Source organism: Silene latifolia, chromosome X (assembly GCF_048544455.1).
Source record: "Silene latifolia isolate original U9 population chromosome X, ASM4854445v1, whole genome shotgun sequence".
Classification (NCBI taxonomy): domain Eukaryota; kingdom Viridiplantae; phylum Streptophyta; class Magnoliopsida; order Caryophyllales; family Caryophyllaceae; genus Silene; species Silene latifolia.
Genome location: NC_133537.1, coordinates 104,560,626 through 104,573,967, shown reverse-complemented (window position 1 = coordinate 104,573,967; position 13,342 = coordinate 104,560,626).

Here is a 13,342-nt window from a genome sequence, read left to right as displayed (position 1 = left end):
TAGCGATACTCAATCTGAGTTATAATCATATAGTTGATTATACGAGTGGATTGGTAATTTTTGTAATCCGGAGAAAGATACTAAAAATTATTAATCGAGAATAGTGGACGTAGGTTTCGACTTGTGAAACTGAACCACTTCAAAATCCTGTGTGTCTCTCTTTCTCTCTCTCTTTATTATTGTTATTTCGATTTTGCACTTATTATTAATAATTTAATTAGTTGATTTTAATCAATAAAATCAAGTAATTAATTTATATCATATATTTCGAAAAAGCGGTCATCGTTTTTAATACTCAATTCACCCCCCCTCTTTCGTATTCGATCAATAGACTCCACAATTGGTATCAGAGCCTCGTGCTCTTGATAGCCTAACAGCTAGAGTTGATCGTTTTTTTGTAGTCTATTTATCGTCTTTTCCGCTGCATTTATTTTTTATCAAATGGATTCCAAACACCTAAAGTGTCCTATATTCAATGGGAAGAACTATGGTTTATGGAAAAATATGATGACCCACTTCATTACGGAAACGATTTGGGAGTGTTGGTTGATTATCAAGAATGGTCCGAATAAGATCTTACTTGCAACCAGTAATGGCACTACCGTCGAAAAGAAAGAAGAAGACTATATTGAGGCGGATTATAAAAAGGCTGAGAAGAATTCAAAAGCAATAAGCTTATTGCAAAACGGTATGATTGCCACTGAATTCGATCGTTTCTCAACCAGTTCATCCGCCAAGGAAATATGGGATGGTCTAGAATTAGCCTATGAGGGAACCATTGTTGTCAAAAAGCAACGTATGGCATTACTAATGCGAAAATACGAGCTGTTTGCCATGGAGCAAAACGAGTCGTTGATAGCATGTCCTCTCGCTTTTCTAGCATCATCAATGAGCTAAAGAATTTAGGAAAAACTTTTGACTCAGGAAATTGCTAGAAAAATACTCGAAGTATGTCTCGCAGATGGAGACATAAAGTATCTCATATAGAAGAATGTAAGGACCTAACTTCATTATCCTATCCGGAGCTACTCGGAACCTTAATGGCTCACGAGATTACTCTTAATCAGGATGAGGAGGAAGTTGGCACAAGCAAAAAGATGGCCTTACAAGCTGAGTCTAGCAAGATTAATGATTCTTCAGATATTGAAGATGAAACCGTTTTGTTTGTTAAACGTTTTAAGAAAAAGGCTTTCTTTCAAAATCAAAATAAAACAAATAACAAATCAAAACAAACCCCCAAGAAAAATTTTGAGTCAAAAGGGTCTTTCTCTAATCGTGGATGCTTCAAATGCGGTGAAAATGATCATATGATCAAAGATTGCCCTACATGGAAGAAAATTAAAGACAAAAATGTACGTGACAAAACAAAGAAGGAATTCAGGCAAGTTATGATGGCATATTGTTGGGGAGACTTGGACTTTGAAGATGGCGAATCCGAAGATGAAGAAGAAACTGCCAACGTTTGTCTAAGTAACGTCAGTCTTGACCTATACTCCGAAATCGACAATGAAAGCAATGCTGAGAGATGTCTTGTTGGAAATTCAGATTCAGATTCAGAGGATGATGAGGTAAATTATCTTGACCTTAAAAAGCGTGTTAGGAAACTTTCTAAGGAAAATTTACTTAAGTGTTGTGAACATTCCCTTGATCACTGTCATGAACAAAGTCTAGAGTTAAAAGACCTTAAGGAACAGATTTTAGATATTGCTGAGGAAAACCAACTTCTGAAAGCCAACGCCAAAAAGCTCAAATCTAAAGTTATGGCTGCTCCAGCTATAACTTCAGACATGACAAATGCTGAGAAGAACGCTCTTGAATCAAAAGTTAAGGCTAGTGATGCTATAACTTCAGAGCTCAAACTTAACATTAAGAATCTTCAAGCTAAAGTTACGGCTAGTGATGCCATAACTTCAGAGCTTAAACTCAACATTAAGCATCTTCAAGCTAAAGTTACAGCTAGTGATGCTATAACTTCTGAGCTGAAGAAAGTCAATGAGATTTTAAAAGATGAGCTTAATGGCAAAGATAGTGTGGTTTCCGAACACAAGAGAGAAATTGTATTTCTCTCTAAGCAATTGGATGAAACTAGTAATAGCATGTCCAAACTTAAGGAACAACATGAAATTGAGAAACGTGTCTTAAATGAACGTTTTGATAAATTTCGTGATAACTTTGAGAAAGGTAGCTCTTCCAAGGATTCAAATGAAGATCATTCAAAATGTGAAAAAGAAATTGAGTCCTTGAAAGAATTACTTTTACATGCTCGAAAAGTTTATGATAAGTGGGAAGGAAGCACAAAGGTTTTAAACTTCCTTACTGAACAATCTGATAACAACATGAAGATGGGACTTGGTCATGAATGCTATAGTCGTAGAGACCATGATAAATGCAATTCTAATCCTTCGAAAATGATTTCGAAAAAAGAAAATACGTTAATCTTCCGAATACCTGATTTGCAATTACTTTGTGGCTCTCACTGGACATATACAAGTCAATTGTGTCAAACTTGCTTGGGATAAGAAAAAGAATGTCGAAACTGCTAAGACTTGTGATTTCATAGTAGAAGATGATGTCTCTACTATAGATGAACCTAACGACAACGAAGAGCGTAATAATGAGTTTAGATGGACTTATGATATGGCTTTTGATTACTCATCTATTCCTTCAAAATCAACCAAAATAAATGAGAATCGAAAGCATACATTCAAGCCCAAAGTTCAAAACCCTAAACCTAGAGCGTCTCATGAAGGTACTAGACCTAGAGCTACGTTTGTTAGAGCAAAACCTAAAGTACCTTATGTTCCGATTGTTAGACAACCCAATGTCAAAGCCAAAAGAATAATAAGACAAGTATGGGTTAGAAAGGATCAAATATATAGAATTACTAACCATAAAGGACCCAACTTAGCTTGGGTACCTAAAAGTTGTATTTGATTCATTTGCAGGAAGAAGTGAAAGAAAATAATTTATGGTATCTCGACAGTGGATGCTCGAGACACATGACAGGAGACAGAAGTCTTTTTCTTTAACTAGAGCCCTTCTTTGGTGGCAAGGTTACCTTTGGAGATAACAAGAAGGGTATGATTATTGGAGTAGGAAAAATTGGAATTTCAACCTCTCACTCAATCGATAAAGTATATCTGGTAAGTGGTCTTAAACACAATTTACTTAGCATCTCTCAATTATGTGACAAAGGAAATAGAGTTGTTTTTCATGCCGATGTTTGTCGTATCATAATTGAAGGTACTAGTAATGTTTTACTTAAGGGTCACCGTATGAGGAATGTGTATATGATTGACTTAAATGCTGTCAATACAAATTCCTTTTCGTGTATGAAAGTAACTTCCGATGAGTCTTGCTTGTGGCACAAGAGGTTTGCACACGTTAGTCCAACTATTTTAAAGAAACTTAAGTCTATGGATTCAGTTGAAGGCTTGCCCTCAATTAATTTCGAACAAGAGACAATGTGTGACTCATGTGCTCGTTGCAAACATGTTAGATCCTCTTTTAAACCTAAGAGAATAGTTAGCACTAAACGACCACTTGAGATGGTACACATGGATTTATGTGGACCTATGAGAGTTAGAAGCCGTGGTGGATCAAAGTATGTATTTGTTCTAGTCAATGATTACTCAAGGTACGTCTGGCCAATCTTTCTTTCTTCTAAAGATGAAACTTTCGATGAATTTGTGGTATTAATGAAGCTTGCCCAAAATAGATATGATAATAAGCTTATTTCGATTCGGACGGATCACGGCACGGAATTTGACAATCAATTATTTATAGAATATTGTAGGGAAAATGGCGTGGGGCATAACTTCTCCGCACCACGTACCCCACAACAAAATGGTGTCGTGGAACGTATGAATCGAACCCTAGAGGATATGGCTCGTACTATGCTTTTGTGTAGTGGCCTTCCTAGAAGCTTTTGGGCGTAAGAAGGCTGTTAGTACCGCATGCTATGTGCATAATAGAGCTATGATCCGACCTGTTTTGAAAAAGACTCCCTATGAACTTTTAAGAGGGAGAAAACCCAATATATCACATCTCCGTTGCTTCGGGAGCAAATATTTTGTTCATAATAATGGAAAAGAAAATTTAGGAAAATTTGACCCCGAAGTGATGAAGCTGTTTTTCCGGATATTCGGATCATAGTAAAGCTTACAAAGTGTTCAATAAAAGAACCTTGCGCATAGAAAAAAGTGTTCATGTTCGCTTTGACGAAGATAATGTGTTTGATAAAGCTGAACAGGAAGAAGAGGATCCAGATGAGCCCGATTTCTTTCTAGCAAGAAATGAGCCTTTAAATGAAGAAGAAGATATTCAAGGTATCAATGATGAACTAGAAAATTCTGCAAACAATCCTAAGAGAAGTGATGAGTCCATAGTTAATGATACTATCGACCCTTCCTTGGATAAAGAAAGAGATCATGAAGTTATACCTAATGATGTTGTAACTTCCGATCCAAATCATGATATTTCTAATGAAGTTAGTGATGCTTCTGAAGAAAATCCCGAGTCCAACTCAGGGGGAACAAATCATGATTCTTCGTCTGCAGATGATGCTAGTCCATCAAATGATAATGAGCCTAGAGTTCTCAAAAAGTGGAAACATCAAAGCTCCCACCCTTTGGACAAAATCCTAGGGGATCTAGAGCAAGGCTTTAAAACTAGAAGGTCCTTGAATAATTTCTGCTCGTTCTTTTCGTTTCTATCAACCATTGAACCTACCAATATTAAAGAAGCTCTTGCTGAACCTGATTGGATAACCGCTATGCAAGAAGAGCTTCAACAATTCGAACGCAATAAGGTATGGCACCTGGTGCCACGACCTAGTGATCGAACTGTTATTGGTACAAGATGGGTATTCATAAACAAATTGGACGATACAGGACTTATTACAAGAAACAAGGCACGACTAGTTGTCCAAGGCTACAATCAACAGGAAGGGATCGATTATGACGAGACCTTTGCACCTGTAGCAAGACTTGAGGCTATACGTCTCATTATTGCCTTTGCTGCTCATAAAGGAATGAAACTGTTCCAAATGGACGTTAAGACAGCATTTCTTAATGGTTATTTGGAGGAAGAAGTCTATGTAGAACAACCTCCCGGATTCTTAGATAGCAAGTTTCAAAACCACGTTTATAAACTAGACAAAGCTTTATATGGTTTGAAACAAGCTCCAAGGGCATGGTATGACAGATTATCCAAGTTTTTGTTTCAAAATAATTTTACGAGAGGATCTGTCGATAAAACCTTGTTCCTAAAATCCGAGGGTTCAAATTTACTTGTTGTACAAATTTATGTAGACGATATTATATTCGGTTCTACTAATGAAAAATTGTGCAAGTATTTTTCTGATCTAATGACTTCTGAGTTTGAAATGAGCATGATGGGAGAACTGAAGTACTTTCTAGGCTTACAAATTCAACAAACAAAGGATGGTATAAAGATACACCAACAGAAATATATCAAGGAACTAATCCGAAAGTTCGGTATGGAAAATGCAAAATCATACGATACACCTATGGTACCTGAAAAGAAGATGACTATAGATGAACATGGTAAGTGTGTCGATGAGACTACATATCGAGGTATGATTGGTTCACTTTTATATTTAACTGCAAGTCGTCCTGATATAATGTTTAGCGTATGTGTCTGTGCTCGATTTCAATCGTGCCCTAAAGAATCACATATGATTGCAGTTAAACGTATTTTGAGATATTTAATTGGTACATCTAATTTATACTTATGGTATCCACTTGAGTGTAATTTCGATCTAGTAGGATATTCAGATGCAGATTATGCAGGATGTTCTTTAGATAGGAAAAGCACTTCTGGGTATGCAACGTTTGTTGGACCTTGTATTATCACATGGGGATCAAAGAAGCAAAATTCAATTGCAATGTCTCTGCTTTGCCGAGTATGTGTCTCAGGGATCGATATGTTCTCAATTACTTTGGTTAAAGCAACAACTATGTGATTATGGTATAAATGTAGGTCGTATGCCTATTATGTGTGACAATACGAGTGCTATAGTAATCTCTAAAAACCCTGCCCAGCACTCGAGGACCAAACATATAGATATTCGACACCATTTTCTACGGGATCATGTAGAGAAAGGCAACATTTCACTTGAATTTTGTAGTACTGAAAGGCAATGGGCTGATATCTTGACTAAGGCATTAGCTAGAAAACGCTTTGAGTTATTGAGACTTGAGATTGGTTTAATTAGTGATAATTAAATCCGTCATAATTATGTCCGGGAACCCGAATGATCAGCTAGGAAGATAAGATTGTACGATTGTGTCCGTATATTTTTGTTGCAAGTTTAATTATGTTAAATAATATTTATTTTACGTGTTATATCTTGCTTATGTGTATGGTAATATTTGATATTCTGCATAATCACATTTCCTTACAAAAATCGACAAAATCTACAATAAATTGCCTTAATATAATAAAGATAATTCTATCTTATTATATTCCTCCACAAATCCTGCCTAAACTCCATCAAAGATTTTCTTTCCTAATCTTATATCAAATAGGAGATAATGCCAAAAAAAAAAAAAAAGGAAACGCACGAAAAAAAAAAAGGGGGCACGAAAAAAAAAAAAAAAAAAAAAAAAAAAAAAGGAAAGATGCCGAAAAAAAAAGGGCATTAAAGAAATAAGGAAATTGGTATTATTCTCTATCTTTTAGGAATCCTATTCTTACCTAAACTCAAATTCCTTATGCTATATATACCCCTTTAATCTCACCATAATTCTCATCAATTATAATTCTCTAAACCCTAATTACCTTTATTTTCTTTAATTCTCATAATGACTAATCAACCTACAACTCGTTTTCAATCAAAGAAACATGTTGTTATTAGAAAGAAGGTAAGCCAATCACCATCTCGCACCCGCTCCACCTCACCGGCCGAACCACCCCGTTCCCCACGGTCCTTTGCCGACCAACCCTCCAACCTCACCAAGCGAAGAAAATTGTTCAAGGGTAAGGGAAAGATGGTTTCGGAAATTGAGGTTAGTTCAAAGACTGAGAACTACAAACTTCAAGATGGTTCTTCACGTATTCTTTACGCACAGCATATGGATGATTACACCAACAATGGACTAAATAATCTTAGACTAACTCAAGGTGAAAGAAGATATGTCAATCAAGTTGCTCAATATCGCATTCACGCAGGACGAGTATATTCAATTGATTGGTTAAAGAAATACAAAGCACTTGGGTTTTTCAGAAATTTTCTCAAGGATCAAGGATGGGAAAATATTGTTCTTTGTAAGTGGTCTGTCTTTCCTATTGAGGTATATCAATTTTATGCTTCTGTTCATCTTAAGGAAGGAAATTTATTTGCTGTGGTCAATGAGACTTCCATAAAAGTCTCACCTGGTGATTTCTGCGACTTGGCTCGAGTTCCTGAAGAAGGAACTGAGGTCAATCCAAGCGTAGAATGGGGAGGTCTTTTACCTGAAAAAAGGTTGATAGTGAAACGGTACTTCAAACAAGATGCAACTTCGTCTGAGACTATCTTGACTGCAAAGTTGTCGCCTAAATTTAGGTTCTTTTTGAACTTTCTTTGGAGTACTATTGTCCCTAGAAAAGAAGGTAGAGATAAATTCGGCGCACACGAGATGATTATTATGAAGGCTTGGCTTGAAGGAGAAAAGGTTAGTCTACCCTTGCTTGTGTTTCATAAAATTATACAAGCTAGTGTAACGGCTAAGATGGAGGATTTTGCTTCTACTTTAAGTTTGCCTTATGGGAATTGGATATCTCGAATTTTGGAGAAGAAAGGAGTTATTGGGAAAAATAGTTATGGGGTTATCACTAATGACGAGATGAGCGATCTTTATCTATCCTATATGAAGCTCGTTATTAATGGCAACGAATTAGGTTTTGAGACAAAAGGAGAAAAAGGAGAAAAAGAAGGAAAAAGAAATGTGAGTTTTGAAATGTTGGATTCAAAGATGGATTCAAACTTTACTTCTATTCTTGGACGAATTAATGAACAAGACAAGAAATTGGAAGAATTGTTTGACCTAATTACAAAGCAAAGGAGAATTGATACTAGTGGACCAAGTGAAGTTAGCCACGCTCACATCAAAACCGTGTTGTCACGGTTTGATACTCGGCTCGACAGTGTTTGTAAGGCCGCCGTACGAACTCACTCTGAGTCTGTTCAAATAAAGGAAGGTATGGCTAGTTTGGTGATGATCTTTTGCAATCTGGGAAGGAGATGAGGTCTGAGATGCAAACTATATATGAAGCAGTTAAAGCAATGACTTTGAGGATTGGTAACTTCGATACTCGATTAACCGCTCAAGCTGCACTTCTCGACCATTGTCATGCGCGACTCGAGGACTTGGAATACCGCACCCGAGCACGGTCCAACCCGCCAAGCCCACGCTACCCTTGACCGATTTGCCCTAATCCATTTAACCTACCCTTATCTTTTTAATTCCTATGCTCACAATAAAAGTCCATTCTTATGGATATTAGCTTTTTCATTTCCGCATAATTTCCTTTGTGATTGCAAGTTTATAATATTATTATGCTAATTAAGAACTAGATTACGTTTAATATAATATGTTTTTCATGATTAATTCTTGTCTCATAATATATTATTCTGGTCGTTTTATGTTTGTTCTTATCTTTTCAATGATGCCAAGAGGGGGAATTGTTTTTATGATTTGCGACCGTCTCAAAGTTAATTCTCTCATGGCGTTCTATAGTTATAACTTTGAAGAGATCATTAGTTTCTCAATCTCAACTGTTCTATAATTTGGGAAGTATTATGTTGAGGGGGAACTAGACTTAGACACAAATCATAGGAGACTTGTCATCATCAAAAAGGGGGAATTTGTTGGACCTTTAGTCCTAATTAATTGTTTTGATAATGACAGTAATGATTTGTATGTGGACTTAATATATAAACATATGCGTGTAATTGTGTGCTTAAGTTTTAATTTAAAAAGGAACAATTACAAGACGCAAGCTTGAAGTTTGGACCAAGGAGGTACAACTTCAAATATACTTGATCGATGTTTTCAAGCGAGATCAAGATTGGAAATCAACCACGAGACTCAAGATGAGAGACTTGTGAAGAGACGATTCGTGTACCAAGATCTACAAGATTAGTTAGTATAGGTCGTCATCCCAGAATGGTTTTACTTTGTTTGATTTAAAGGTTAATGAAGTTATGACCTAATAGACATAACTTCATTGCTAGACAAAAATGATGCATTAATTTTTGGAAAATATATTTTTAATGGTTTATAAAAATAAGAGAGTATTTATTTGGTTGGAATTAATTAATTAGAATTGAAGTTAAATAAACTATTGGTTTGTAATACGATATTTATATCGTCATGCAACCTAGGGCTTTAACTAAATTCTATCTCGATTTGTTGCGGGCTAAAGAAGCAAGTAATGGACCGATGGAGGCCTAGAGGCCGGCCAAACCCTAGGTGGCCGAACCCTAGGTGGGCCGAGCTCTAGGAGGCCGAAACCCTAGGGTGGCCGAAACCCTAGGAGGCCAAATCTCCTCCTTCCTTTCTCTTCTTTCTTGTTCTTCAAGTTTTATATTTCCAGAACATTCCTATGCCCTAGTTCCAGAATATTCCAAACCCTAATTTACTCTACTATAAATACTCTCATTCATTCAACATTAATTGTTGACACACACATCTACAAATTTCAAAGAGAGAAAAATATTTTAAGCAAAAATCATTTGAGCTTTAATTCTTATTTTCATATTTGCTTATACAAAAATCACGCATCAAATTTGTCAATCACTCGAAGAAAAATCGTTATAGGATATTAAATACACAAGGATAGTATACTCACTCGCATAACGTGAGATTAGTATTTGTCGTTGTATTTTTCTTATTAACGTAAGAGCAACATAGAGTATTTAGCGATACTCAATCTGAGTTATAATCATATAGTTGATTATACGAGTGGATTGGTAATTTTTGTAATCCGGAGAAAGGTACTAAAAATTATTAATCGAGAATAGTGGACGTAGGTTTCGACTTGTGAAACTGAACCACTTCAAAATCCTGTGTGTCTCTCTTTCTCTCTCTCTTTATTATTGTTATTTCGATTTTGCACTTATTATTAATAATTTAATTAGTTGATTTTAATCAATAAAATCAAGTAATTAATTTATATCATATATTTCGAAAAAGCGGTCATCGTTTTTAATACTCAATTCACCCCCCCTCTTTCGTATTCGATCAATAGACTCCACAAAGTTCTTCTACTTTTTTCACTCCTACTCCCTAACCGATTTTTTTCTTTTTTTTCCTATTACTATTCTATCACATAAACTTTTGAGGTGAAAAAATGAATAGGTAGGAAGACGTGTAAAATTTTAGGTAGGAAGACGTGTAAAATTTTGGTGTTACTAGCCTAGATGACTAACCTTTTTTTTTTTTTGGCAGCTGTGAAAGAAGGCATACCTAACTACTCATGGCCCTACATGCAAGGCCATGTGCAATCTTATTAACAGACCTAGGAATAAAACTAAAAGAAAGACAGTGAAAACACGAGCTAAGATAAAGGATATCATCTATAATAGCTTTAATCTGATGATGTGGTCGGCTGACTTCCGCAAGGCAAGCAACAAGGGGTAAGCAATCCGAAGAGATTTCCAAGTGCCAGAGACCCTTCTCCTTGGCCCAGATGAGCGCTTCCCTAATTCCCAGTGCTTCAGCTTGGAGGGCGCTCTCCGCCTTAATAGCAGCATCAACTTCAAACATCCTACTTCCCTCAGCCGAGAAGGTCACCCATCCAATCCCCGCTCTCTCCAAATCTTTCCAACCCGCATCCACCATAATACGAACACAAACACAGTTGTTCGAAGGTTCAATGATAAAGACCGGTTTACTTTCCCGTAGCCACCTCATCTTGTACCCCTCTAGATCTTCATTTCCCACAGTCTCATTCCCCTGACTCCCTATCTCCTTATCATATATCTGATCCGCCATTTCCACATTTTGGGCCCATAAACACATAACCATCTTTGGATGAAAAGCTTCACCTTGAAACAGGATTTTATTCCTTACCCCCCATATACTCCATAAGGTAGCCATAAAGCTTACCAGTCGTGGTGTAGCATCATCAAGTTTGTCCAAACAACTGATCCAATTCATAATCCATCTGCCTAGACTTATATTATCCCCTTGAGTAACTCTAATCCCCAACTTAGAGGAAGCCCAAATCCTTTTAGCCACTTCACAATCTCTGAACAGATGTTCCATAGTTTCCAACCTTTGTTCATCTTCCGAGCAAAGTTTACAGTTAGGCTCCACATCTATATTTCGCTTCACAAAACTACTCCCCACTGATAGTGACTTTGTAAGGATTCTCCATAAAAGCAATTTCCATGTCATCGGACCCGGGAGACGCCAAAGTTTTTTCCTACAGAACGTCCTCTCCTCCGCTTCAATTCGCGTTTTGTCCTTTTGTGACCTTTTTTCCTCCATGAAGTTGCTAAACAGTACCCCATAAGCACTTTTCACTGTAAACTCTCCAGTCGGGCTGTGCGTCCAGTAAATTTCATCCTCAGACCTGGACTTGCATATTGGAGTGGACAAAATCTTTCTAGCACTCTCCTCGGAGAAAATCTCCCTAGCCATCCCTTCATTCCATTTTGCATTTTCCCTTCCGCCCACCCCTATCCTAATGTCTCCCACTTTCAGATTCCGGAGAGCCACCGAATCCTGTGACAAAAAAATCTCCCTAGGTTCAGGGATCTTCCCATCCAACCATTTGTTCGTCCACACATTTAAGTGCGAAACATAGCCCGATTTCCATCCTACCTGTTCCCAAGCAAACTCCATTCCATGCATAATACCTCTTGCCCCCCATGATAAGTTGTAATCCTTCTTTTTTCTTGGCAGGCCGTCATACATAGTAACATCCTCTAGCAGTTTTTTTCCTAAAAATCCTGCCAAAATAGGAATTTTCCCCGGATAGAACCCTCCAAGCATGCTTTGCCAACATTGCCTGGTTAAGACAAACAATATTCCGAATTCCTAACCCTCCTTCGCATTTTGGAAGACTGAGAAAATTTTGACTACACCAGTGAATAGTTCGCCCTAACTTACATCCCGCCCACCAAAAATGCGACAAAAGAGAATTGACCCTATTTGCCACACTTACCGGTATTTTAAACACCGATAGGACGAAATTTGAGAGATTTGATAAGACAGAAGAAATTAGGGTGAGCCTACCAGCCTGAGAGAGAAAAATCTCATTCCAAGAAGCGATTCTCTTCATGACATGATCAATTAAGCCTTTAAATAGTTCCCTTTTAGAGCCTTGAAACTCCGTAGGAAGACCCAGGTACTTACCAAGCCCCTTATTCACATTTACTCCAAGAGCTCTCATACTTTTCCGTGCTTGTCGCAATCTTGTACTTGGACTAAACATAACAGCTGACTTGTCTTCATTTATGACCTGCCCAGATACTTTACAAAACTCATTAAGCAAGCCACGTAGCTTCCGTGCTCCATCGTTTTTAACCTGAAGAAAGAAGACCGCATCATCGGCAAAGAAAAGATGAGATAACCGTGCCTCCCCATGACAACGTTTGATGCCTTGCAAACTTCCTTTCATCAACCCATATTCCATATTGGAAGAAAGAGCCTCCATACATAAGACAAAAAGGAAAGGAGACAGCGGGTCTCCTTGCCGCAGTCCACACTTCGGAATAAAAGTCTCAAGAGGAGCCCCGTTAAACAGAACCTGATAAGACACTGTTGTAACACAACTCAAGATAAGCGTGATTAACCTCGTTGGGAAACCAAATTTCATCAACACCTCTTTGAGAAAATCCCATATCACCCTATCATAAGCCTTACTCATATCCGCTTTAAAGGCGAACTTTCCAACATTCCCATGCTTATGAGAGTTAATTCTATGAATAGCTTCATGTGCCAACAAAATATTATCCGAAATTTGTCGCCCTGGGATAAAAGCATTTTGAAAATCACCCACAAGGTAGCCCATCACTCTAGCCAACCGGTTGGTAATGCATTTCAAAACTATTCGCATAAAGACATTGCAAAGGCTGATAGGCCTATAATCACCAACCTCTTCTGGATTATCACACTTGGGCACTAGGGCAATAAAAGTTCGATTCATCTCCTTCAGAACCATTCCCGAATTAGTATAGGTACGTGTATAGCTTAAAAATTTTTACCCTTTTTTCTTTTTTTTCCTCATAGATATCTAATACAGTAAAATTTATGACATATGGAGAAAACTTTACCGGTTATTATTAATACGAGTCTCGGCTTCCATACTCTTAGTAAATTGCTAA